This window comes from Cherax quadricarinatus, chromosome 16, assembly GCF_038502225.1.
Source record: "Cherax quadricarinatus isolate ZL_2023a chromosome 16, ASM3850222v1, whole genome shotgun sequence".
In the NCBI taxonomy this organism is placed as follows: Eukaryota; Metazoa; Arthropoda; class Malacostraca; order Decapoda; family Parastacidae; genus Cherax; species Cherax quadricarinatus.
In genome coordinates this window covers 50,120,539-50,146,245 of record NC_091307.1, presented here as the reverse complement: position 1 = coordinate 50,146,245, position 25,707 = coordinate 50,120,539, and positions in this window count along the sequence as shown.

Below are 25,707 nucleotides of genomic sequence, written 5' to 3'. Positions count from 1 at the left end.
ATTGTTTAGTGTCAGGTTGCTAGCATGGTTTAGTGTCAGGTTGCTAGCATGGTTTAGTGTCAGTTTGCTAGCATGTTTAGTGTCAGGTTGCTAGCCGGGTTTAGTGTTATAGGTTGCTAGCATGGTTCAGAGTCAGGTTGCTAGCATGGTTTAGTGTCAGGTTGCTAGCATGGTTTAGTGTCAGGTTGCTAGCATGGTTCAGTGTGAGGTTGCTAGCATGGTTTAGTGTCAGGTTGCTATCATGGTTTATTATCAGGTTGTTAGCATGGTTTAGTGTCAGGTTGCTACCATGGTTTAGTGTCAGGTTGCTAGCGTGGTTTAGTGTCAGGTTGCTAGGACGGTTTAGTGTCAGGTTGCTAGCATGGTTTAGTGTCAGGATGCTAGCATGGTTTAGTGTCAGGTTGTTAGCATAGATTAGTGTCAGGTTGCTAGCATGGTTTAGTGTCAGGTTGCTAGCATGGTTTAGTGTCAGGTTGCTGGCATGGTTTAGTGTCAGGTTGCTAGCAAGGTTTAGTGTTATAGGTTGCTAGCATGGTTTAGTGTCAGGTTGTTAGCATGGTTTAGTGTCAGGTTGCTAGAATGGTTTAGTGTCAGGTTGCTAGCATGGTTTAGTATCAGATTGCTAGCATGGTTTAGTGTCAGGTTGCTAGCATGATTGAGTGTCAGGTTGCTAGCTTGGTTTAGTGTCAGGTTACTAGCATGGTTTAGTGTCAGGTTCATAGCATGGTTTAGTGTCATGTTGCTAGCATGGTTTAGTGTCAGGTTGCTAGCATGGTTTAGTGTTACAGGTTCCTTGCATGGTTTAGAGTCAGGTTGCTAGCATGGTTTAGTGTCAGGTTGCTAGCATGGTTTAGTGTCAGGTTGCTAGCATGGTTTAGTGTCAGGTTGCTAGCATGGTTTAGCGTTACAGGTTCCTTGCATGGTTTAGAGTCAGGTTGCTAGCATGGTTTAGTGTCAGGTTGCTAGAATGGTTTAGTGTCAGGTTGCTAGCATGGTTTAGTGTCAGGTTGCTAGCATGGTTTAGTGTCATTGGTTGGTAGCATGGTTTAGTGTCAGGTTGCTAGCATGGTTTAGTGTCAGGTTGCTAGCATGGTTTAGTGTCAGGTTGCTAGCATGGTTTAGTATCAGATTGCTAGCATGGTTTAGTGTTATAGGTTGCTAGCATGGCTTAGTGCCATGTTGCTAGCATGGTTTAGTGTCAGGTTGCTAGCATGGTTTAGTGTCAGGTTGCTAGCATGGTTTAGTGTCAGGTTGCTAGCATGGTTTAGTGTCAGGTTGTTAGCATGGTTTAGTGTCAGGTTGCTAGCATTGTTTAGTGTCAGGTTGCTAGCATGGTTTAGTGTCAGGTTGCTAGCATGGTTTAGTTTCAGTTTGCTAGCAAGTTTAGTGTCAGGTTGCTAGCATGGTTTAGTGTTATAGGTTGCTAGCATGGTTCAAAGTCAGGTAGCTAGCATGGTTTAGTGTCAGGTTGCTATCATGGTTTATTGTCAGGTTGTTAGCATGGTTTAGTGTCAGGTTGCTAGCATGGTTTAGTGTGAGGTTGCTAGCATGGTTTAGTGTCAGGTTGCTTGCATGGTTTAGTGTCAGGTTGCTAGCACGGTTTAGTGTCACGTTGCTACCATGGTTTAGTGTCAGGATGCTAGCATGGTTTAGTGTCAGGTTGCTAGCATGGTTTAGTGTCAGGTTGCTGGCATGGTTTAGTGTCAGGTTGCTAGCAAGGTTTAGTGTTATAGGTTGCTAGCATGGTTTTGTGTCAGGTTGCTAGCATGGTTTAGTGTCAGGTTGCTAGAATGGTTTAGTGTCAGGTTGCTAGCATGGTATAGTATCAGATTGCTAGCATGGTTTAGTGTCAGATTGCTAGCATGGTTTAGTGTCTGGTTGCTAGCATAGTTTAGTGTCAGGTTGCTAGCATGGGTTAGTGTCAGATTGCTGGCATGGTTTAGTGTCAGGTTGCTAGCAAGGTTTAGTGTTATAGGTTGGTAGCATGGTTTAGTGTCAAGTTGCTAGCATGGTTTAGTGTCAGGTTGCTAGCATGGATTAGTGTCAGGTTGTCAGCATGGTTTAGTATCAGATTGCTACCATGGTTTAGTGTCAGGTTGCTAGCATGGTTTAGTGTCAGGTTGCTAGCATGGTTTAGTGTCAGGTTACTAGCATGGTTTAGTGTCAGGTTGCTAGCATGGTTTAGTGTCAGGTTGCTAGCATGGTTTAGTGTCAGGGTGCTAGCATGGTTTAGTGTTACAGGTTCCTTGCATGGTTTAGAGTCAGGTTGCTAGCATGGTTTAGTGTCAGGTTGCTACCATGGTTTAGTGTAATTGGTTGGTAGCATGGTTTAGTATCAGATTGCTAGCATGGTTTAGTGTTATAGGTTGCTAGCATGGCTTAGAGCCAGGTTGTTAGCATGGTTTACTGTCAGATTGCTAGCATGGTTTAGTGTCATGTTGCTAGCATGGTTTAGTGTCAGGTTGATAGCAAGGTATAGTGTTACAGGTTCCTTGCATGGTTTAGAGTCAGGTTGCTAGCATGGTTTAGTGTCAGGTTGCTAGCATGGTTTAGTGTCAGATTGCTAGCATGGTTTAGTGTCAGGTTGCTAGCATGGTTTAGCGTTACAGGTTCCTTGCATGGTTTAGAGTCAGGTTGCTAGCATGGTTTAGTGTCAGGTTGCTAGCATGGTTTAGTGTCAGGTTGCTAGCATGGTTTAGTGTCAGGTTGCTAGCATGGTTTAGTGTCATTGGTTGGTAGCATGGTTTAGTATCAGATTGCTAGCATGGTTTAGTGTTATAGGTTGCTAGCATGGCTTAGAGCCAGGTTGCTAGCATGGTTTAGTGTCAGGTTGCTAGCATGGTTTAGTGTCAGGTTGTTACCATGGTTTAGTGTCAGGTTGCTAGCATGGTTTAGTGTCAGGTTGTTAGCATGGTTTAGTGTCAGGTTGCTAGCATTGTTTAGTGTCAGGTTGCTAGCATGGTTTAGTGTCAGGTTGCTAGCATGGTTTAGTGTCAGTTTGCTAGCATGTTTAGTGTCAGGATGCTAGCATGGTTTAGTGTTATAGGTTGCTAGCATGGTTCAGAGTCAGGTTGCTAGCATGGTTTAGTGTCAGGTTGCTATCATGGTTTATTGTCAGGTTGTTAGCATGGTTTAGTGTCAGGTTGCTAGCATGGTTTAGTGTGAGGTTGCTAGCATGGTTTAGTGTCAGGTTGCTATCATGGTTTATTGTCAGGATGTTAGCATGGTTTAGTGTCAGGTTGCTAGCATGGTTTAGTGTCAGGTTGCTTGCATGGTTTAGTGTCAGGTTGCTAGCACGGTTTAGTGTCAGGTTGCTAGCATGGTTTAGTGTCAGGATGCTAGCATGGTTTGGTGTCAGGTTGTTAGCATGGTTTAGTGTCAGGTTGCTAGCATGGTTTAGTGTCAGGTTGCTAGCATGGTTTACTGTCAGGTTGCTGGCATGGTTTAGTGTCAGGTTGCTAGCAAGGTTTAGTGTTATAGGTTGCTAGCATGGTTTAGTGTCAGGTTGCTAGCATGGTTTAGTGTCAGGTTGCTAGAATGGTTTAGTGTCGGGTTGCTAGCATGGTTTAGTATCAGATTGCTAGCATGGTTTAGTGTCAGGTTGCTAGCCTGGTTTAGTGTCAGGTTACTAGCATGGTTTAGTGTCAGGTTGCTAGCATGGTTTAGTGTCATGTTGCTAGCATGGTTTAGTGTCAGGTTGCTAGCATGGTTTAGTGTTACAGGTTCCTTGCATGGTTTAGAGTCGGGTTGCTAGCATGGTTTAGTGTCAGGTTGCTAGCATGGTTTAGTGTCAGGTTGCTAGCATGGTTTAGTGTCAGGTTGCTAGCATGGTTTAGTGTCAGGTTGCTAGCATGGTTTAGTGTCAGGTTGTTAGAATGGTTTAGTGTCAGGTTGCTAGCATGGTTTAGTGTCAGGTTGCTAGCATGGTTTAGTGTCAGGTTGTTAGAATGGTTTAGTGTCAGGTTGCTAGCATGGTTTAGTGTCAGGTTGCTAGCATGGTTTAGTGTCAGGTTGCTAGCATGGTTTAGTATCATGTTGCTAGCATTGTTTAGTGTCAGGTTGCTAGCATGGTTTAATGTCAGATTGTTAGCATTGTTTAGTGTCAGGTTCCTAGCATGATTTAGTGTCAGGTTGCTAGCATGGTTTAGTGTCAGGTTGCTAGCATGGTTTAGTGTCAGTTTGCTAGCATGGTTTAGTGTCGGGTTGCTAGCATGGTTTAGTGTCAGGTTGCTAGCATGGTTTAGTGTCAGGTTGCTAGAATGGTTTAGTGTCAGGTTGCTAGCATAGTTTAGTGTCAGGTTGCTAGCATGATTTAGTGTCAGGTTGCTAGCATGGTTTAGTGTCAGGTTGCTAGCATGGTTTAGTGTCAGGTTCCTAGCATGGTTTAGTGTCAGGTTGCTAGCATGGTTTAGTGTCAGGTTGCTAGCATGGTTTAGTGTCAGTTTGCTAGCATGTTTTAGTGTCAGGTTGCTAGCATGGTTTAGTGTCAGGTTGCTAGAATGGTTTAGTGTCAGGTTGCTAGCATGGTTTAGTATCAGATTGCTAGCATGGTTTAGTGTCAGGTTGCTAGCCTGGTTTAGTGTCAGGTTACTAGCATGGTTTAGTGTCAGGTTGCTAGCATGGTTTAGTGTCATGTTGCTAGCATGGTTTAGTGTCAGGTTGCTAGCATGGTTTAGTGTTACAGGTTCCTTGCATGGTTTAGAGTCGGGTTGCTAGCATGGTTTAGTGTCAGGTTGCTAGCATGGTTTAGTGTCAGGTTGCTAGCATGGTTTAGTGTCAGGTTGCTAGCATGGTTTAGTGTCAGGTTGTTAGAATGGTTTAGTGTCAGGTTGCTAGCATGGTTTAGTGTCAGGTTGCTAGCATGGTTTAGTGTCAGGTTGTTAGAATGGTTTAGTGTCAGGTTGCTAGCATGGTTTAGTGTCAGGTTGCTAGCATGGTTTAGTGTCAGGTTGCTAGCATGGTTTAGTATCATGTTGCTAGCATGGTTTAGTGTCAGGTTGCTAGCATGGTTTAATGTCAGGTTGTTAGCATTGTTTAGTGTCAGGTTCCTAGCATGATTTAGTGTCAGGTTGCTAGCATGGTTTAGTGTCAGGTTGCTAGCATGGTTTAGTGTCAGGTTGCTAGCATGGTTTAGTGTCAGGTTGCTAGCATGGTTTAGTGTCGGGTTGCTAGCATGGTTTAGTGTCAGGTTGCTAACATGGTTTAGTGTCAGGTTGCTAGAATGGTTTAGTGTCAGGTTGCTAGCATAGTTTAGTGTCAGGTTGCTAGCATGATTTAGTGTCAGGTTGCTAGCATGGTTTAGTGTCAGGTTGCTAGCATGGTTTAGTGTCAGGTTCCTAGCATGGTTTAGTGTCAGGTTGCTAACATGGTTTAGTGTCAGGTTGCTAGCATGGTTTAGTGTCAGTTTGCTAGCATGTTTTAGTGTCAGGTTGCTAGCATGGTTTAGTGTCAGGTTGCTAGAATGGTTTAGTGTCAGGTTGCTAGCATGGTTTAGTATCAGATTGCTAGCATGGTTTAGTGTCAGGTTGCTAGCCTGGTTTAGTGTCAGGTTACTAGCATGGTTTAGTGTCAGCTTGCTAGCATGGTTTAGTGTCATGTTGCTAGCATGGTTTAGTGTCAGGTTGCTAGCATGGTTTAGTGTTACAGGTTCCTTGCATGGTTTAGAGTCGGGTTGCTAGCATGGTTTAGTGTCAGGTTGGTAGCATGGTTTAGTGTCAGGTTGCTAGCATGGTTTAGTGTCAGGTTGCTAGCATGGTTTAGTGTCAGGTTGCTAGCATGGTTTAGTGTCAGGTTGTTAGAATGGTTTAGTGTCAGGTTGCTAGCATGGTTTAGTGTCAGGTTGCTAGCATGGTTTAGTGTCAGGTTGTTAGAATGGTTTAGTGTCAGGTTGCTAGCATGGTTTAGTGTCAGGTTGCTAGCATGGTTTAGTGTCAGGTTGCTAGCATGGTTTAGTATCATGTTGCTAGCATGGTTTAGTGTCAGGTTGCTAGCATGGTTTAATGTCAGGTTGTTAGCATTGTTTAGTGTCAGGTTCCTAGCATGATTTAGTGTCAGGTTGCTAGCATGGTTTAGTGTCAGGTTGCTAGCATGGTTTAGTGTCAGGTTGCTAGCATGGTTTAGTGTCAGGTTGCTAGCATGGTTTAGTTTCGGGTTGCTAGCATGGTTTAGTGTCAGGTTGCTAGCATGGTTTAGTGTCAGGTTGCTAGAATGGATTAGTGTCAGGTTGCTAGCATGGTTTAGTGTCAGGTTGCTAGCATGATTTAGTGTCAGGTTGCTAGCATGGTTTAGTGTCAGGTTGCTAGCATGGTTTAGTGTCAGGTTGCTAGCATGGTTTAGTGTCAGGTTGCTAGCATGGTTTAGTGTCAGGTTGCTAGCATGGTTTAGTGTCAGGTTACTAGCATGTTTTAGTGTCAGGTTGCTAGCATGGTTTAGTGTCAGGTTGCTAGCATGGTTTAGTGTTATAGGTTGCTAGCATGGTTTAGTGTCAGGTTGCTAGCATGGTTTAGTATCAGATTGCTAGCCTGGTTTAGTGTCAGGTTGCTAGCATGGTTTAGTGTTAGGTTGCTACCATGGTTTAGTGTCAGGTTGCTAGCATGGTTTAGTGTCAGGTTGCTAGCATGGTTTAGTGTCAGGTTGCTAGCATGGTTTAGTGTCAGGTTGCTAGCATGGTTTAGTGTCAGGTTGCTAGCATGGTTTAGTGTCAGGTTGCTAGCCTGGTTTAGTGTCAGGTTGCTAGCATGGTTTAGTGTCAGGTTGCTAGCCTGGTTTCGTGTCAGGTTGCTAACATGGTTTAGTGTCAGGTTATTAGCATGATTTAGTGTCAGGTTGCTAGCATGATTTAGTGTCAGGTTGCTAGCATGGTTTAGTGTCAGGTTGCTAGCATGGTTTAGTGTCAGGTTGCTAGCATGGTTTAGTGTCAGGTTGCTAGCATGGTTTAGTGTCGGGTTGCTAGCATGGTTTAGTGTCAGGTTGCTAGCCTGGTTTAGTGTCAGGTTGCTAGCATTGTTTAGTTTCAGGTTGCTAGCATGGTTTAGTGTCAGGTTGCTAGCATGGTTTAGTGTCAGGTTGCTAGCATGGTTTAGTGTCAGGTTGCTAGCATGGTTTAGTGTGATTGGTTGCTAACATGGTTTAGTGTGAGGTTGCTAGCATTGTTTAGTGTTAGGTTGCTAGCATGGTCTAGTGTCAGGTTGCTTGCATGGTTTAGTGCCAGGTTGCTAGCATGGTTTAGTGTCAGGTTGCTAGCATGGTTTAGTGTCAGGTTGCTAGCATGGTTTAGTGTCAGGTTGCTTGCATGGTTTAGTGTCAGGTTGCTAGCATTGTTTAGTGTCAGGTTGCTAGCATGGTTTAGTGTCAGGTTGCTAGCATGGTTTAGTGTCAGGTTGCTTGCATGGTTTAGTGTCAGGTCGCTAGCATGGTTTAGTGTCAGGTTGCTGGCATGGTTTAGTGTCAGGTTGCAAGCATGGTTTAGTGTTACGGGTTCCTTGCATGGTTTAGAGTCAGGTTGCTAGCATGGTTTAGTGTCAGGTTGCTAGCATGGTTTAGTGTCAGGTTGCTAGCATGGTTTAGTGTCAGTTTGCTAGCATGGTTTAGTGTTACAGGTTCCTTGCATGGTTTAGAGTCAGGTTGCTAGCATGGTTTAGTGTCAGGTTGCTAGCATGGTTTAGTGTCAGGTTGCTAGCATGGTTTAGTGTCAGGTTGCTAGCATGGTTTAGTGCCATTGTTTGGTAGCATGGTTTAGTATCAGATTGCTAGCATGGTTTAGTGTTATAGGTTGCTAGCATGGCTTAGAGCCATTTTGCTAGCATTGTTTAGTGTCAGGTTGCTAGCATGGTTTAGTGTCAGGTTGCTAGCATTGATTAGTGTCAGGTTGCTAGCATGGTTTAGTGTCAGGTTGCTAGCATGGTTTAGTGTCAGTTTGCTAGCATGTTTAGTGTCAGGTTGCTAGCATGGTTTAGTGTTATAGGTTGCTAGCATGGTTCAGAGTCAGGTTGCTAGCATGGTTTAGTGTCAGGTTGCTAGCATGGTTTAGTGTCAGGTTGCTAGCATGGTTTAGTGTGAGGTTGCTAGCATGGTTTAGTGTCAGGGTGCTATCATGGTTTATTGTCAGGTTGTTAGCATGGTTTAGTGTCAGGTTGCTAGCATGGTTTAGTGTCAGGTTGCTAGCATGGTTTAGTGTCAGGTTGCTAGCACGGTTTAGTGTCAGGTTGCTAGCATGGTTTAGTGTCAGGATGCTAGCATGGTTTAGTGTCAGGTTGTTAGCATGGTTTAGTGTCAGGTTGCTAGCATGGTTTAGTGTCAGGTTGCTAGCATGGTTTAGTGTCAGGTTGCTGGCATGGTTTAGTGTCAGGTTTCTAACAAGGTTTAGTGTTATAGGTTGCTAGCATGGTTTAGTGTCAGGTTGCTAGCATGGTTTACTGTCAGGTTGCTAGAATGGTTTAGTGTCAGGTTGCTAGCATGGTTTAGTATCAGATTGCTAGCACGGTTTAGTGTCAGGTTGCTAGCATGGTTTATTGTCAGGTTGCTAGCATGGTTTAGTGTCAGGTTACTAGCATGGTTTAGTGTCAGGTTGCTAGCATGGTTTAGTGTCATGTTGCTAGCATGGTTTAGTGTCAGGTTGCTAGCATGGTTTAGTGTTACAGGTTCCTTGCATGATTTAGAGTCAGGTTGCTAGCATGGTTTAGTGTCAGGTTGCTAGCATGGTTTAGTGTCAGGTTGCTAGCATGGTTTAGTGTCAGGTTGCTAGCATGGTTTAGTGTCAGGTTGCTAGCATGGTTTAGTGTCAGGTTGCTAGCATGGTTTAGTGTCAGGTTGTTAGCATGGTTTAGTGTCAGGTTACTAGCATGGTTTAGTGTCAGGTTGCTAGCATGGTTTAGTGTCATGTTGCTAGCATGGTTTAGTGTCAGGTTGCTAGCATGGTTTAATGTCAGGTTGTTAGCATGGTTTAGTGTCAGGTTGCTAGCATGATTTAGTGTCAGGTTGCTAGCATGGTTTAGTGTCAGGTTGCTAGCATGGTTTAGTGTCAGGTTGCTAGCATGGTTTAATATCATGTTGCTAGCATGGTTTAGTGTCGGGTTGCTAGCATGGTTTAGTGTCAGGTTGCTAGCATGGTTTAGTGTCAGATTGCTAGCATGGTTTAGTGTCAGGTTGCTAGCATGGTTTAATATCAGGTTGCTAGCATGGTTTAGTGTCGGGTTGCTAGCATGGTTTAGTGTCAGGTTGCTAGCATGGTTTAGTGTCAGATTGCTAGAATGGATTAGTGTCAGGTTGCTAGCATGGTTTAGTGTCAGGTTGCTAGCATGGTTTAGTGTCAGGTTGCTAGCATGGTTTAGTGTCAGGTTGCTAGCATGGTTTAGTGTCAGGTTGCTAGCATGGTTTAGTGTCAGGTTGCTAGCATGGTTTAGTGTCAGGTTGCTAGCATGGTTTAGTGTCAGGTTGCTAGCATGTTTTAGTGTCAGGTTGCTAGCATGGTTTAGTGTCAGGTTGCTAGCATGGTTTAGTGTTATAGGTTGCTAGCATGGTTTAGTGTCAGGTTGCTAGCATGGTTTAGTATCAGATAGCTAGCCTGGTTTAGTGTCAGGTTGCTAGTATGGTTTAGTGTTAGGTTGCTAGCATGGTTTAGTGTCAGGTTGCTAGCATGGTTTAGTGTTATAGGTTGCTAGCATGGTTTAGTGTCAGGTTGCTAGCATGGTTTAGTATCAGATTGCTAGCCTGGTTTAGTGTCAGGTTGCTAGTATGGTTTAGTGTCAGGTTGCTATCATGGTTTAGTGTCAGGTTGCTAGCATGGTTTAGTGTCAGGTTGCTAGCATGGTTTAGTGTCAGGTTGCTAGCATGGTTTAGTGTCAGGTTGCTAGCATGGTTTAGTGTCAGGTTGCTAGCATTGTTTAGTGTTACAGGTTCCTTGCATGGTTTAGTGTCAGGTTGCTAGCATGGTTTAGTGTCAGGTTGCTAGCATGGTTTAGTGTCAGGTTGCTAGCATGGTTTAGTGTCAGGTTGCTAGCATGGTTTAGTGTCAGGTTGCTAGCATGGTTTAGTGTCAGGTTGTTAGCATGGTTTAGTGTCAGGTTGCTAGCATGGTTTAGTGTCAGGTTGCTAGCATGGTTTAGTGTCAGGTTGTTAGCATGGTTTAGTGTCAGGTTACTAGCATGGTTTAGTGTCAGGTTGCTAGCATGGTTTAGTGTCATGTTGCTAGCATGGTTTAGTGTCAGGTTGCTAGCATGGTTTAATGTCAGGTTGTTAGCATGGTTTAGTGTCAGGTTGCTAGCATGATTTAGTGTCAGGTTGCTAGCATGATTTAGTGTCAGGTTGCTAGCATGGTTTAGTGTCAGGTTGCTAGCATGGTTTAATATCAGGTTGCTAGCATGGTTTAGTGTCGGGTTGCTAGCATGGTTTAGTGTCAGGTTGCTAGCATGGTTTAGTGTCAGATTGCTAGAATGGATTAGTGTCAGGTTGCTAGCATGGTTTAGTGTCAGGTTGCTAGCATGATTTAGTGTCAGGTTGCTAGCATGGTTTAGTGTCAGGTTGCTAGCATGGTTTAGTGTCAGGTTGCTAGCATGGTTTAGTGTCAGGTTGCTAGCATGGTTTAGTGTCAGGTTGCTAGCATGGTTTAGTGTCAGGTTGCTAGCATGTTTTAGTGTCAGGTTGCTAGCATGGTTTAGTGTCAGGTTGCTAGCATGGTTTAGTGTTATAGGTTGCTAGCATGGTTTAGTGTCAGGTTGCTAGCATGGTTTAGTATCAGATTGCTAGCCTGGTTTAGTGTCAGGTTGCTAGTATGGTTTAGTGTTAGGTTGCTAGCATGGTTTAGTGTCAGGTTGCTAGCATGGTTTAGTGTTATAGGTTGCTAGCATGGTTTAGTGTCAGGTTGCTAGCATGGTTTAGTATCAGGTTGCTAGCATGGTTTAGTGTCAGGTTGCTAGCATGGTTTAGTGTCAGGTTGCTAGCATGGTTTAGTGTCAGGTTGCTAGCATGGTTTAGTGTCAGGTTGCTAGCATGTTTTAGTGTCAGGTTGCTAGCATGGTTTAGTGTCAGGTTGCTAGCATGGTTTAGTGTTATAGGTTGCTAGCATGGTTTAGTGTCAGGTTGCTAGCATGGTTTAGTATCAGATTGCTAGCCTGGTTTAGTGTCAGGTTGCTAGTATGGTTTAGTGTTAGGTTGCTAGCATGGTTTAGTGTCAGGTTGCTAGCATGGTTTAGTGTTATAGGTTTCTAGCATGGTTTAGTGTCAGGTTGCTAGCATGGTTTAGTATCAGATTGCTAGCCTGGTTTAGTGTCAGGTTGCTAGTATGGTTTAGTGTCAGGTTGCTATCATGGTTTAGTGTCAGGTTGCTAGCATGGTTTAGTGTCAGGTTGCTAGCATGGTTTAGTGTCAGGTTGCTAGCATGGTTTAGTGTCAGGTTGCTAGCATGGTTTAGTGTCAGGTTGCTAGCATTGTTTAGTGTTACAGGTTCCTTGCATGGTTTAGTGTCAGGTTGCTAGCATGGTTTAGTGTCAGGTTGCTAGCATGGTTTAGTGTCAGGTTGCTAGCATGGTTTAGTGTCAGGTTGCTAGCATGGTTTAGTGTCAGGTTGCTAGCATGGTTTAGTGTCAGGTTGTTAGCATGGTTTAGTGTCAGGTTGCTAGCATGGTTTAGTGTCAGGTTGCTAGCATGGTTTAGTGTCAGGTTGTTAGCATGGTTTAGTGTCAGGTTACTAGCATGGTTTAGTGTCAGGTTGCTAGCATGGTTTAGTGTCATGTTGCTAGCATGGTTTAGTGTCAGGTTGCTAGCATGGTTTAATGTCAGGTTGTTAGCATGGTTTAGTGTCAGGTTGCTAGCATGATTTAGTGTCAGGTTGCTAGCATGATTTAGTGTCAGGTTGCTAGCATGGTTTAGTGTCAGGTTGCTAGCATGGTTTAATATCAGGTTGCTAGCATGGTTTAGTGTCGGGTTGCTAGCATGGTTTAGTGTCAGGTTGCTAGCATGGTTTAGTGTCAGATTGCTAGAATGGATTAGTGTCAGGTTGCTAGCATGGTTTAGTGTCAGGTTGCTAGCATGATTTAGTGTCAGGTTGCTAGCATGGTTTAGTGTCAGGTTGCTAGCATGGTTTAGTGTCAGGTTGCTAGCATGGTTTAGTGTCAGGTTGCTAGCATGGTTTAGTGTCAGGTTGCTAGCATGGTTTAGTGTCAGGTTGCTAGCATGGTTTAGTGTCAGGTTGCTGGCATAGTTTAGTGTCAGGTTGCTAGCATGGTTTAGTGTCAGGTTGCTAGCATGGTTTAGTGTCAGGTTGCTAGCATGGTTTAGTGTCAGGTTGCTAGCATGGTTTAGTGTCAGGTTGCTAGCATGGTTTAGTGTCAGGTTGCTAGCATGGTTTAGTGTCAGGTTGCTGGCATGGTTTAGTGTCAGGTTGCTAGCATGGTCTAGTGTCAGGTTGCTAGCATGGTTTAGTGTCAGGTTGCTAGCATGGTCTAGTGTCAGGTTGCTAGCATGGTCTAGTGTCAGGTTGCTAGCATGATTTAGTGTCAGGTTGCTAGCATGGTCTAGTGTCAGGTTGCTAACATGGTTTAGTGTCAGGTTGCTGGCATGGTTTAGTGTCAGGTTGATAGCATGGTTTAGTGTCAGGTTGCTAGCATGGTTTAGTGTCAGGTTGCTAGCATGGTTTAGTGTCAGGTTGCTAGCATGGTTTGCTCTTAAAGCTTCCACGAATGATATTGTATTTTACAAACAGAATTAAAATGTAAAATAAAATAGAACTAATCCTTATGGCTGAAAATACGACGCGGAAAATTGTTTAAGTTGTGGTAGACGATAACCATGGGAAGCAGTTTAAGAAAATGAATGTAACTGTAGAAGAGGAGAAAGACATAAGTTATTGAGATTCAAGAAGAAGACCTGAAGAACTGTTATCGTTTTACTGTACTCTGGTAACAGTGTACAGTGGTCAGTGAGGTGGAAGGTACAGTTAACCCACCTGCTTTATAATGTAGATAACAAAGCAGTTATTGTTGGAGATATGCAATTTGATAATGTGGACAGAGTATCGTGTCTTAGGGACAAGATCCCTCAAGGAAGGTTCCTTGATGTTGGTGAGGGGCTCTTGATTTAGGGAATTGGATCTGTGCTCCAGTTCCCCGAATTAAGCCTGAATGCCTTCCACATCCCCCCCCCCAGGCGCTGTATAATCCTCCGGGTTTAGCGCTTCCCCCTTGATTATAATAATAAAATTAGGGACAAGAGGGCGAGATAGAGGGTGCTTCTCCAAGCTGGAATTAATGATAGAATTAGCAGATTATAATATCATGTGAAGTAATGGGAGCAATACCGTTGTCTATCTAAGTGCTGGAGGAAATAATATCTTGAAACGTATAAGGGAAGACTTTGATGGCTACTGAATTAATTACGTTAAAAGGATAGGTACCGATAATACGTAATATTTTCTCACGCAGAGGATCGCGCAGTGAATAGATGTCAAGACCAATAGATGTAAATTGCTGGCCAGAGATGTAGACAAATGAATTTGCAAATTAATTAACTGTAAACTCGAATAATTTCTATAGCAAACATAATATGTATATAATGATGGGTATCATTCTGGGGCACGGATGATATTCTGAACATAATTTATATTGCCCACAAGTTGATAAGTAAGACACATGTGCAACAGTTGGGTATTTTTAATGTTTATTTACCTCGCCATTACTACTGGTGCCTCCAGTTTGTTCTCTGTTTCTGGCTGAAGAAGTCTACCACAAAGGCGAAGAAACATTTCAACAGTAAACATACCTAGTGCTGCACATGTGTCTTACTCTTCACGAATGATTTTGTTAACTAGCTCAGTCGAATGACCATTGCTTGATTGTATAAGACACGAAACTGAAGTTAGGAAGAAGTATTAACAGCAGAGGGGCTGCTGTGCTAGCGACGTAAACAGCAACAATTACCATGAAGCCTGGTCTCAGACCGGGCCGCGGGAGCGTTGACTCTCAAAACCCTCTCCATGTATACTCCAGGTAAGATAATTTGGAAAAACGTTCAAAAGAGAGGATAACTGATACGAAAAATATGCGTGAAATAGTCACTGAATAATAGAATGAGGCAGGTATACACGCAAACAGAAGAGAAACAGGGCAAAAACGGCCTTAGTATTTACTACACAAAATAAAACAGATGAAAGCAGACTAATTGCATGAGCAGGAGATATTGTTATTATTGACAAAAAGAGACCAGGTTTTAACTGAAAGTTACGGGGGATAATCACCTGTAATTCTGACTGTGACACTGACCTGTTTGCTTAATTATTATTAGTCTTGCGAATCAGCTTAAATAGCTTCACTAAAATTTTTATAATGCGTTGTGAGTGTGAGACTAATTTGCAGTTGCTCTTTGGTAATGTGTTAGTGCGTTATTATTATTTAGGATTGTTATGGGAGAATATAGAGACATTAGATATAGCAATCAGTTCATACTTGATCAATGTAACTGTTATTGGCCTTGTCTCTACCTAAATCCAAGCCAGGAGAACATGAGTGCTCATACTAATGTTAATTAAATTCTCGGCGTCATATTAAGAACTATAAATAATAACGTCCCAGGTTACATCTTAACTATAAGTATCATTATTAAGTCTTTACATAAATAATTCAGCTCAGGTCTCCTCTCCATATTTTGAAATAGATATAATTGTACTGGAACACAAACAGGGAAGAATAACAAAATAAACTTCCAGTAGAGTACTGACCCAAATTAGTATGTACATTATATACAAAGATACCAGTTACATGAAAGAAAAAGTGTGTGGACAGAGGCTGGACCATGTCCTGGAAATTATATCTTACTGGGACCAAACCTGCAACTATCCCAGCAGGATGTCCTGGAAATTATATGTTACTGTGTCCAAACCTCCAACTATCCCAGCAGGATGTCCTGGAAATTATATCTTACTGTGTCCAAACCTCCAACTATCCCGGCAGGATGTCCTGGAAATTATATCTTACTGTGTCCAAACCTCCAACTATCCCAGCAGGATGTCCTGGAAATTATATCTTACTGTGTCCAAACCTCCAACTATCCCAGCAGGATGTCCTGGAAATTATATCTTACTGTGTCCAAACCTCCAACTATCCCAGCAGGATGTCCTGGAAATTATATCTTACTGTGTCCAAACCTCCAACTATCCCAGCAGGATGTCCTGGAAATTATATCTTACTGTGTCCAAACCTCCAACTATCCCAGCAGGATGTCCTGGAAATTATATCTTACTGTGTCCAAACCTCCAACTATCCCAGCAGGATGTCCTGGAAATTATATCTTATAGTGTCCAAACCTCCAACTATCCCAGCAGGATGTCCTGGAAATTATATCTTACTGTGTCCAAACCTCCAACTATCCCAGCAGGATGTCCTGGAAATTATATCTTACTGTGTCCAAACCTCCAACTATCCCAGCAGGATGTCCTGGAAATTATATCTTACTGTGTCCAAACCTCCAACTATCCCAGCAGGATGTCCTGGAAATTATATCTTACTGTGTCCAAACCTCCAACTATCCCAGCAGGATGTCCTGGAAATTATATCTTACTGTGTCCAAACCTGCAACTATCCCAGCAGGATGTCCTGGAAATTATATCTTACTGTGTCCAAACCTGCAACTATCCCAGCAGGATGTCCTGGAAATTATATCTTACTGTGTCCAAACCTCCAACTATCCCAGCAGGATGTCCTGGAAATTATATCTTACTGTGTCCGAACCTCCAACTATCCCAGCAGGATGTCCTGGAAATTATATCTTACTGTGTCCAAACCTCCAACTATCCCAGCAGGATGTCCTGGAAATTATATCTTACTGTGTCCAAACCTCCAACTATCCCAGCAGGATGTCCTGGAAATTATATCTTACTGTGTCCAAACCTGCAACTATCCCAGCAGGATGTCCTGGAAATTATATCTTACTGTGTCCAAACCTCCAACTATCCCAGCAGGATGTCCTGGAAATTATATCTTACTGTGTCCAAACCTCCAACTATCCCAGCAGGATGTCCTGGAAATTATATCTTACTGTGTCCAAACCTCCAACTATCCCAGCAGGATGTCCTGGAAATTATATCTTACTGTGTCCAAACCTCCAACTATCCCAGCAGGATGTCCTGGAAATTATATCTTACTGTGTCCAAACCTCCAACTATCCCAGCAGGATGTCCTGGAAATTATATCTTACTGTGTCCAAACCTCCAACTATCCCAGCAGGATGTCCTGGAAATTATATCTTACTGTGTCCAAACCTCCAACTATCCCAGCAGGATGTCCTGGAAATTATATCTTACTGTGTCCAAACCTCCAACTATCCCAGCAGGATGTCCTGGAAATTATATCTTACTGTGTCCAAACCTCCAACTATCCCAGCAGGATGTCCTGGAAATTATATCTTACTGTGTCCAAACCTCCAACTATCCCAGCAGGATGTCCTGGAAATTATATCTTACTGTGTCCAAACCTCCAACTATCCCAGCAGGATGTCCTGGAAATTATATCTTACTGTGTCCAAACCTCCAACTATCCCAGCAGGATGTCCTGGAAATTATATCTTACTGTGTCCAAACCTCCAACTATCCCAGCAGGATGTCCTGGAAATTATATCTTACTGTGTCCAAACCTCCAACTATCCCAGCAGGATGTCCTGGAAATTATATCTTACTGTGTCCAAACCTCCAACTATCCCAGCAGGATGTCCTGGAAATTATATCTTACTGTGTCCAAACCTCCAACTATCCCAGCAGGATGTCCTGGAAATTATATCTTACTGTGTCCAAACCTCCAACTATCCCAGCAGGATGTCCTGGAAATTATATCTTACTGTGTCCAAACCTCCAACTATCCCAGCAGGATGTCCTGGAAATTATATCTTACTGTGTCCAAACCTGCAACTATCCCAGCAGGATGTCCTGGAAATTATATCTTACTGTGTCCAAACCTGCAACTATCCCAGCAGGATGTCCTGGAAATTATATCTTACTGTGTCCAAACCTGCAACTATCCCAGCAGGATGTGGTTAAGAATGAAATTTCAAAAATGTTAGTATTTTTCACGTGCTAAATTAACTGATATTGAATGAGACTTTTTTTATTTTTTAAGGTTATATCTCCACACTACAATGTACACAGCAAGTATTGGAAAAAAATTGTAATATAAGAAATAATTAACATTTGCAAATCTTGAAATGTAGCCAAGGTGGTCTAATAAGTCCTTAGTAACCACTGTTATTCTTTTATCTTCATTAATATACAACCCGGATATAAGAGAGTAAAACTTATAACGGCGTTTCGGTCCTTGCTTGGACCATTACTAGATAGTGGTCCAATTTTCCTATGTGCGGGTTATTTATGTATTTGTTCCAGCCACGATATTCTGCCTTTCAGTTATTTTTTATTTGGGTTACCGCTAAATGTATGAGCATAAGATGGTCACTAAACTAGTCCTTTTGACCGCACAGGATGGTCACTAAACTAGTCCTTTTGACCGCTCAGGATGGTCACTAAACTAGTCCTTTTGACAGCACAGGATGGCCACTAAACTAGTCCTTTTGACCGCACAGGATGGTCACTAAACTAGTCCTTTTGACCGCACAGGATAGTCACTAAACTAGTCCTTTTGACCGCACAGGATGGTCACTAAACTAGTCCTTTTGACCGCACAGGATGGTCACTAAACTAGTCCTTTTGACCGCACAGGATGGTCACTAAACTAGTCCTTTTGACCGCACAGGATGGTCACTAAACTAGTCCTTTTGAACGCACAGGATGGTCACTAAACTAGTCCTTTTGACCGCACAGGATGGTCACTAAACTAGTCCTTTTGACCGCACAGGATGGTCACTAAACTAGTCCTTTTGACCGCACAGGATGGTCACTAAACTAGTCCTTTTGACCGCACAGGATGGTCACTAAACTAGTCCTTTTGACCGCACAGGATGGTCACTAAACTAGTGGTTCCGACCGCACAGGATGGTCACTAAACTAGTCCTTTTGACCGCACAGGATGGTCACTAAACTAGTCCTTTTAACAGCACAGGATGGTCACTAAACTAGTGGTTTTGACAGCACAGGATGGCCACTAAACTAGTGGTTCTGACCGCACAGGATGGCCACTAAACTAGTGGCTCTGACCGCACAGGATGGTCACTAAATTAGTCCTTTTGACAGCACAGGATGGTCACTAAACTAGTGGTTCTGACCGCACAGGATGGCCACTAAACTAGTGGTTCTGACCGCACAGGAAGGTCACTAAACTAGTCCTTTTGACCGCACAGGATGGTCACTAAATTAGTGGTTCTGACTGCACAGGGTGGCTACTAAACTAATGATTCTGACCGCACAGGATGGTCACTAAACTAGTGGTTCTGACCGCACATGATGGGCACTAAACTAGTGGTTCTGACCGCACTGGATGGCTACTAAACTAGTGATTCTGACCGCACAGGATGGTCACTAAACTAGTGTTTCTGACCGCACAGGATGGCTACTAAACTAGTGGTTCTGACCGCACAGGATGGATACTAAACTAGTGATTCTGACAGCACAGGATGGCTACTAAACTAGTGGTTCTGACCGCACAGGATGGCTACTAAACTAGTGATTCTGACCGCACAGGATGGTCACTAAACTAGTGATTCTGACCGCACAGGATGGTCACTAAACTAGTGGTTCTGGCCGCACAGGATGGTCACTAAACTAGTGGTTCTGACCGCACAGGATGGCTACTAAACTAGTGGTTCTGACCGCACAGGATGGCTACTAAACTAGTGATTCTGACATCACAGGATGGTCACTAAACTAGTGATCTGACCGCACAGGATGGTCACTAAACTAGTGGTTCTGACCGCACAGGATGGTCACTAAACTAGTGGTTCTGACCGCACAGGATGGCTACTAAACTAGTGGTTCTGACCGCACAGGATGGTCACTAAACTAGTGGTTCTGACCGCACAGGATGGTCACTAAACTAGTGGTTCTGACCGCACAGGATGGTCACTATACTAGTGGTTCTGACCGCACAGGATGGTCACTAAACTAGTGGTTCTGACCGCACAGGATGGCTACTAAACTAGTGGTTCTGACCGCACAGGATGGCTACTAAACTAGTGGTTCTGACCGCACAGGATGGTCACTAAACTAGTGGTTCTGACCGCACAGGATGGTCACTAAACTAGTGGTTCTGACCGCACAGGATGGCTACTAAACTAGTGGTTCTGACCGCACAGGATGGTCACTAAACTAGTGGTTCTGACCGTACAGGATGGTCACTAAACTAGTGGTTCTGACCGCACAGGATGGCTACTAAACTAGTGGTTCTGACCGCACAGGATGGCTACTAAACTAGTGGTTCTGACCGCACAGGATGGTCACTAAACTAGTGGTTCTGACCGCACAGGATGGCTACTAAACTAGTGGTTCTGACCGCACAGGATGGTCACTAAACTAGTGGTTCTGACCGCACAGGATGGCTACTAAACTAGTGGTTCTGACCGCACAGGATGGCTACTAAACTAGTGGTTCTGACCGCACAGGATGGTCACTAAACTAGTGGTTCTGACCGCACAGGATGGCTACTAAACTAGTGGTTCTGACCGCACAGGATGGTCACTAAACTAGTGGTTCTGACCGCACAGGATGGCTACTAAACTAGTGGTTCTGACCGCACAGGATGGCTACTAAACTAGTGGTTCTGACCGCACGGGATGGTCACTAAACTAGTGGTTCTGACCGCACAGGATGGTCACTAAACTAGTGGTTCTGACCGCACAGGATGGTCACTAAACTAGTGTTTCTGACCGCACAGGATGGTCACTAAACTAGTGGTTCTGACCGCACAGGATGGTCACTAAACTAGTGGTTCTGACCGCACAGGATGGTCACTAAACTAGTGGTTCTGACCGCACAGGATGGTCACTAAACTAGTGGTTCTGACCGCACAGGATGGTCACTAAACTAGTGGTTCTGACCGCACAGGATGGTCACTAAACTAGTGGTTCTGACCGCACAGGATGGTCACTAAACTAGTGGTTCTGACCGCACAGGATGGCTACTAAGCTAGTGGTTCTGACCGCACAGGATGGTCACTAAACTAGTGGTTCTGACCGCACAGGATGGTCACTAAACTAGTGGTTCTGACCGCACAGGATGGTCACTAAACTAGTGGTTCTGACCGCACAGGATGGTCACTAAACTAGTGGTTCTGACCGCACAGGATGGTCACTAAACTAGTGGTTCTGACCGCACAGGATGGCTACTAAACTAGTGGTTCTGACCGCACAGGATGGTCACTAAACTAGTGGTTCTGACCGCACAGGATGGTCACTAAACTAGTGGTTCTGACCGCACAGGATGGTCACTAAACTAGTGGTTCTGACCGCACAGGATGGTCACTAAACTAGTGGTTCTGACCGCACAGGATGGTCACTAAACTAGTGTTTTTGACCGCACAGGATGGTCACTAAACTAGTGGTTCTGACCGCACAGGATGGTCACTAAACTAGTGGTTCTGACCGCACAGGATGGTCACTAAACTAGTGGTTCTGACCGCACAGGATGGTCACTAAACTAGTGGTTCTGACCGCACAGGATGGCTACTAAACTAGTGGTTCTGACCGCACAGGATGGTCACTAAACTAGTGGTTCTGACCGCACAGGATGGTCACTAAACTAGTGGTTCTGACCGCACAGGATGGCCACTAAACTAGTGGTTCTGACCGCACAGGATGGTCACTAAACTAGTGGTTCTGACCGCACAGGATGGCCACTAAACTAGTGGTTCTGACCGCACAGGATGGTCACTAAACTAGTGGTTCTGACCGCACAGGATGGCCACTAAACTAGTGGTTCTGACCGCACAGGATGGTCACTAAACTAGTGGTTCTGACCGCACAAATAAAATTTATCACAATATTTTCCTCTACATTCACCTGTTCACCAGCTAACTTGATCTCAGGATGACCGCACTTTATGCTTCATAAGGTTGTGACTCACGAAATCTTAATGACACGATTGTAAACAAACCATACCACGGGTGGGGTTTAAACCCTCGATCAGAGTCTCAAAACTCCAGACCGTCGCGTTAACCACTTGGCCAGCTAGCCACAATAAGCCGCATTTGTGGTTACAGTGGTGCCTGTGCTAACCTTCCTATGGTGTAGAAATATACCTAGTTTGATGAATCTTATTGTGGCTAGCTGGTCTAGTGGCTAACGCGACGGTCTGGAGTTTTGAGACTCTCTGATCGCGAGTTCTAGCCCCACCCGTGGTATATAGCTCATAAGCTTGTGTTTCTACTTATTTCTGTGCACTTGATGTAGTCTGACTATGGAGAGAACTTGATATAAAAATTACATACCAAAAGAGGCTTTCAAATTATTGTCTGGGAATAGCATTTAGAGTTTAGGGAATGAGAGGTGGTTAAGGTTCGTGTGTGATGGAGTTGAAATGATATATAAGGAGGTAGAGTAAGTGAGAAGAATGTGCTAATGAGGGAGGATAGAAAGAGCTAAGTTGAAGAGAAGAGGCAAAGTGGAAAGAACATGAGGAAGTATTAAAAAGGGAGTGAAGAGTGGAATGAAGACGAAGAGGAAGGAGGAAGATAAAGGGTAAAAAGGAAAGGATGGGTAATAGAAGAGGGATGGTAAATGATGGAAGGTGGTTTGAGAATAGAAGATGGGAAACCAGGGATAAAGTTAGGGTTAGAGTGGAAGGCAGTTTACAGTATTGGTTTGGAAACCCAGTAAGCGACGTTTAATTTGGACTTCCACTTGCTGGAGGATCACTGAGGCCGCAGTCTACTTAGTCACGTCACCAACAGTGTTATTGGGATCATAAGTTTCACTCTGCTTGCCAGAACTGTTATTGTTGTTAATATAATGAGTTTGTTTCACTCGCTTTCTTAAAGGACGAAAATATTGTGATGAATGGTTTTGAAAACCAACAAGTTGAAGATTAAGACACTTATGCAATGTGGCATGCAAAGAGTACGTAACCTTTATTCGGCGCATGTACACACCCTCATTTACAGGCTATCTCCCCCAACCAGCGAACCAGGTTGCTAAGAGTTGATGATGGGGCCCCGTCGTTCAACTAGTGACCAGGTTCTAGCCAATAAGAAGATAGTTTTAGCAATCGCAGAAGTTATGTGGGTACCACTCTCCTGTCTGCCCTTGTCATTCCCATTCTAGAGCTGGTTGAAGCACGGTCTGCTATCTTGTGGCTTCTATTTCTGCCTAGCTTACCGTGGAGTGCACTATACTTATCTCTGTACATAGTGTACATATTGCTGTTCTAAATTGGTGAAGGATAATATAAGTCTAAACTTTTTCTACTGTGTTTATTTTGCTCCCATTACACCCGGGGTAACAGGCCATTTGGAATCCTGGGTTGTAATATGCAACATATGGGAATCTTTATTTAGGGAACGTTTCGCCACTGTGTGGCGAAAATCTTTAACTTGTCGGTTTTCAAAACCATTCATCACAATATTTTCATCCTTTAAGAAAGCGAGTGAAACAAACTCATTATATTGACAACAATAACAGTTCTGGTAAGCAGAGTGAAACTTATGATCCCAATAACACTATTGGTGCACTCCAGCTGCATCAGACACACAACCAACCAGGCAAGGACTAGCTAGGTGTAACTACACACCGTCCGCTAATCACCAAGACAAACACAGTGTTGCAAGGCAGTCCATATGTGCTCTAAACAACAGTTTCACCACTGACCAAGCAACACATTAATTATTCCTAAAAAAAAGTATGCTTATCGAAGGTAAAATGTAAAAGCAAGAAAATTTTCTAAATACTTATTGCTCCTATCTATTTCCTTTCATCTCCATAAGAAAATAGAAAGAATTTTTCCTCCGCAAGCAAAAAGTATCGTAAGAGGGGACTAAAATGCCGGGAACAATGGTTAGTACTTGACTTTCTTCAAGGCTGCTACAACTTACCCATCCCTTTGGGTAGGACCTACTTCCACTGGGGAATTCCGCCTACCAGTGACTATGCCCTCGTCTGCTACCCGTCCCCTTAACACCTGACGATTAGCATATAAGCGCCAGCCTCCTTGCTTCTGCTCCATTATTATAAAATTGGTTATAAGTGTCCATAATTTTTAAAGGGGTGGACCGGTAAGCCAGCTGAAGGCCTCGGTCAGATGACCAAAAGCTCCAAAGGCAGGTCATCATCTGACTAAGACCCGCGTCAGGAAACATTTCTCCTGTTTCCTGACGAACCTTACCTAACCTAAGACTCTGCTCCAGAATCTGCACGACTTTGGTGCTCTTCACGCTAACTCCAAGGCTGTGGGACTGATTACCTCATCTTTCGTATATAGTTCTACTGTCTTCAAATTATGTCCTAGAATCTGTATTGATAAAACCACTGGATGGCGAAACGTCTACAATAAAGATACCCAGATGTGGTATACGTGTCCAAATCTTCATCTTGTCAGTATTGTATACTATTCTCGTACATCTGACGTCATCAAGATTTTCTGCGCCTCACCTTAGGCGGAATATAAGTCTCCATATTAAAGCTCCAGCTTTACATTATTCCAAACTATGTAGCAGAAAGAATTTTTTTCGAGCCTGGTGGACTGATCACCTCCAAACAACGTCTTCGAGAGTGATGGACTGACAACATCGTCTCATTGTCTCTACTGCTTCTGCTGCCTCCTCTGTAGTAAACTGAAGCAACTTACTGTGCAGGGAAAACTTTTCCCGATAAAGATACCTAACTGTTGCACATATGTCTTCCCGATCAACTTGTCGGTATTGCATACCAATGAAAGACGATTCAAGACACTTTACTCTGTAACAATTCTTTATCATGATCAACTGTCTCAAACGTTTTACTGAAGTCAGCAAATGAGTCAGGCAGGAACGGCCCCTCGTGAATCCATATTGACTATCACGAATCAAACTACGCTTATCAAGATAGTTTAGAATATTCGCTATAATTGGTTTTAATAATTTGTCTACAAATTAGGTCAGACCTTGTGAGCGGTAATTTGAAACTGACCTACATTAGCCATCTTCCACATTTCAGCCACTACACCTGTATATTTTTAATATATCGGCCGTCTCCCACCAAGGCAGTGTGACCAAGAAAAGAAGAAACACTTTCATCGTTACTCACTCCATCAATGTCTTGCTAAAGCCGTGCCTATACTACAGCTCAAAAACTGCAACATACCCCCACCCATCCTTCAGAGTGCAGGCACTGTACTTCCCACCTCCAGGACTCAAGCCCGGTTTGCCGATTTTCCTGAATCCCTCCATAAATGTAACCTTGTTCACACTCCAGCAGCACAGTAAGTCATAAAAACTACTTGCCTCCACTTCTATCTTACGCACGCTTGCTGGATGTCTAAGCCCCTCGCACACTAAACCTTTACCCCCCTCCCCTCCGTTCAACCTTTCTTAGGACGACTTCTACCCCGTCTTCTTCCACTACAGATTCATACAATTCGTTCTCTAAATATCCGAACCACCTCTAGAACCCCTCCTAAACCCTCTAAATAATACTTCAATAAGCCCGCACCTCCTTCTAATCTCTAAGCTACGGATTCTCTGCATAATATTCACACCATACATTGCCCTCAGATACATCTCCGCTACCTCAAGCCTCCTTCTTGTTGCATCATTCACAACATGCTTCACACCCATGTAAGAGTGCTGGTACCACTATAATCTCATGCATTCCCCTTTTGCCCCCATGGATAACGTTCTTTACCTCCAAGTCTCCTCAGTGCACAACCCACCTTTTCTTCTCGTCAATTCTATGAATTACCTCGTCTTTCATAGAGTCATCCACTGACAAGTCTACTCCCAAATATCTGAACGTATTCACTTCCTCCATACTCCCTCCATCTAATCTGATATCCAATCTTTTATAACATATTTTTTTGTTATCTTCATTACCTTGTTCTTTCCTATGTTCACTTTTAATTTCCTCCTTTTACATACCATCCCAAATTCGTCTATTAACCTTTACAACTTCTCTTCAGAATCTCACAAGAGCACAGTATCATCAGCAAAAAGCAACTGTGACAATTCCCACTTTGGTGATATCACGTATCCCTGTCTAAACCCTACGTTTACTGGGAAATAATTTCCCTGTCTTCTACATATTCTAACTTGAGCCTCACTATCCTCTTAAAAACACTTGCAACATCTGTCACATTGCTCTAGTATCACATGCCTTTTCCAGATCCACGAATGCAACAAAAACTTCTTTACCCTTATCTAAATACTGTTCACTTATTGCTTGGGTAGCATTGAAAATGGGTTGGACAAATATTCTATTAGCGGGATGGATTGTGAAGAACCTGCCTAGTATGAGCCAACAGGCTTGCTGCAGTGTTCCTTCTTTCTTATAATCTTATGTTGAAGATTAAGACACTTATGCAGCAGATTGATGGACTGAACACATCGTCTCCAGGTTGAGGGACTGATTACCTCATTCTCCTCCTCTCCTTACGCCTTCCTCTTTGTATTGGACTGATGAAGCCACTGTGTGGCGAAACGTTTCCTGAATAAAGATTCCCATATGCTGCATAAGTGTCTTAATCTTCAACTTGTCGGTTTTTCAAACCATTCATTATAATCTTATGTTGTTCTTATATACTTCAATGTAAACACTTGATCTACACTACCCTTCCTTAAGCCTCCTTCCTCATATGTTTTCCTGCTCTCCATCTTCTAA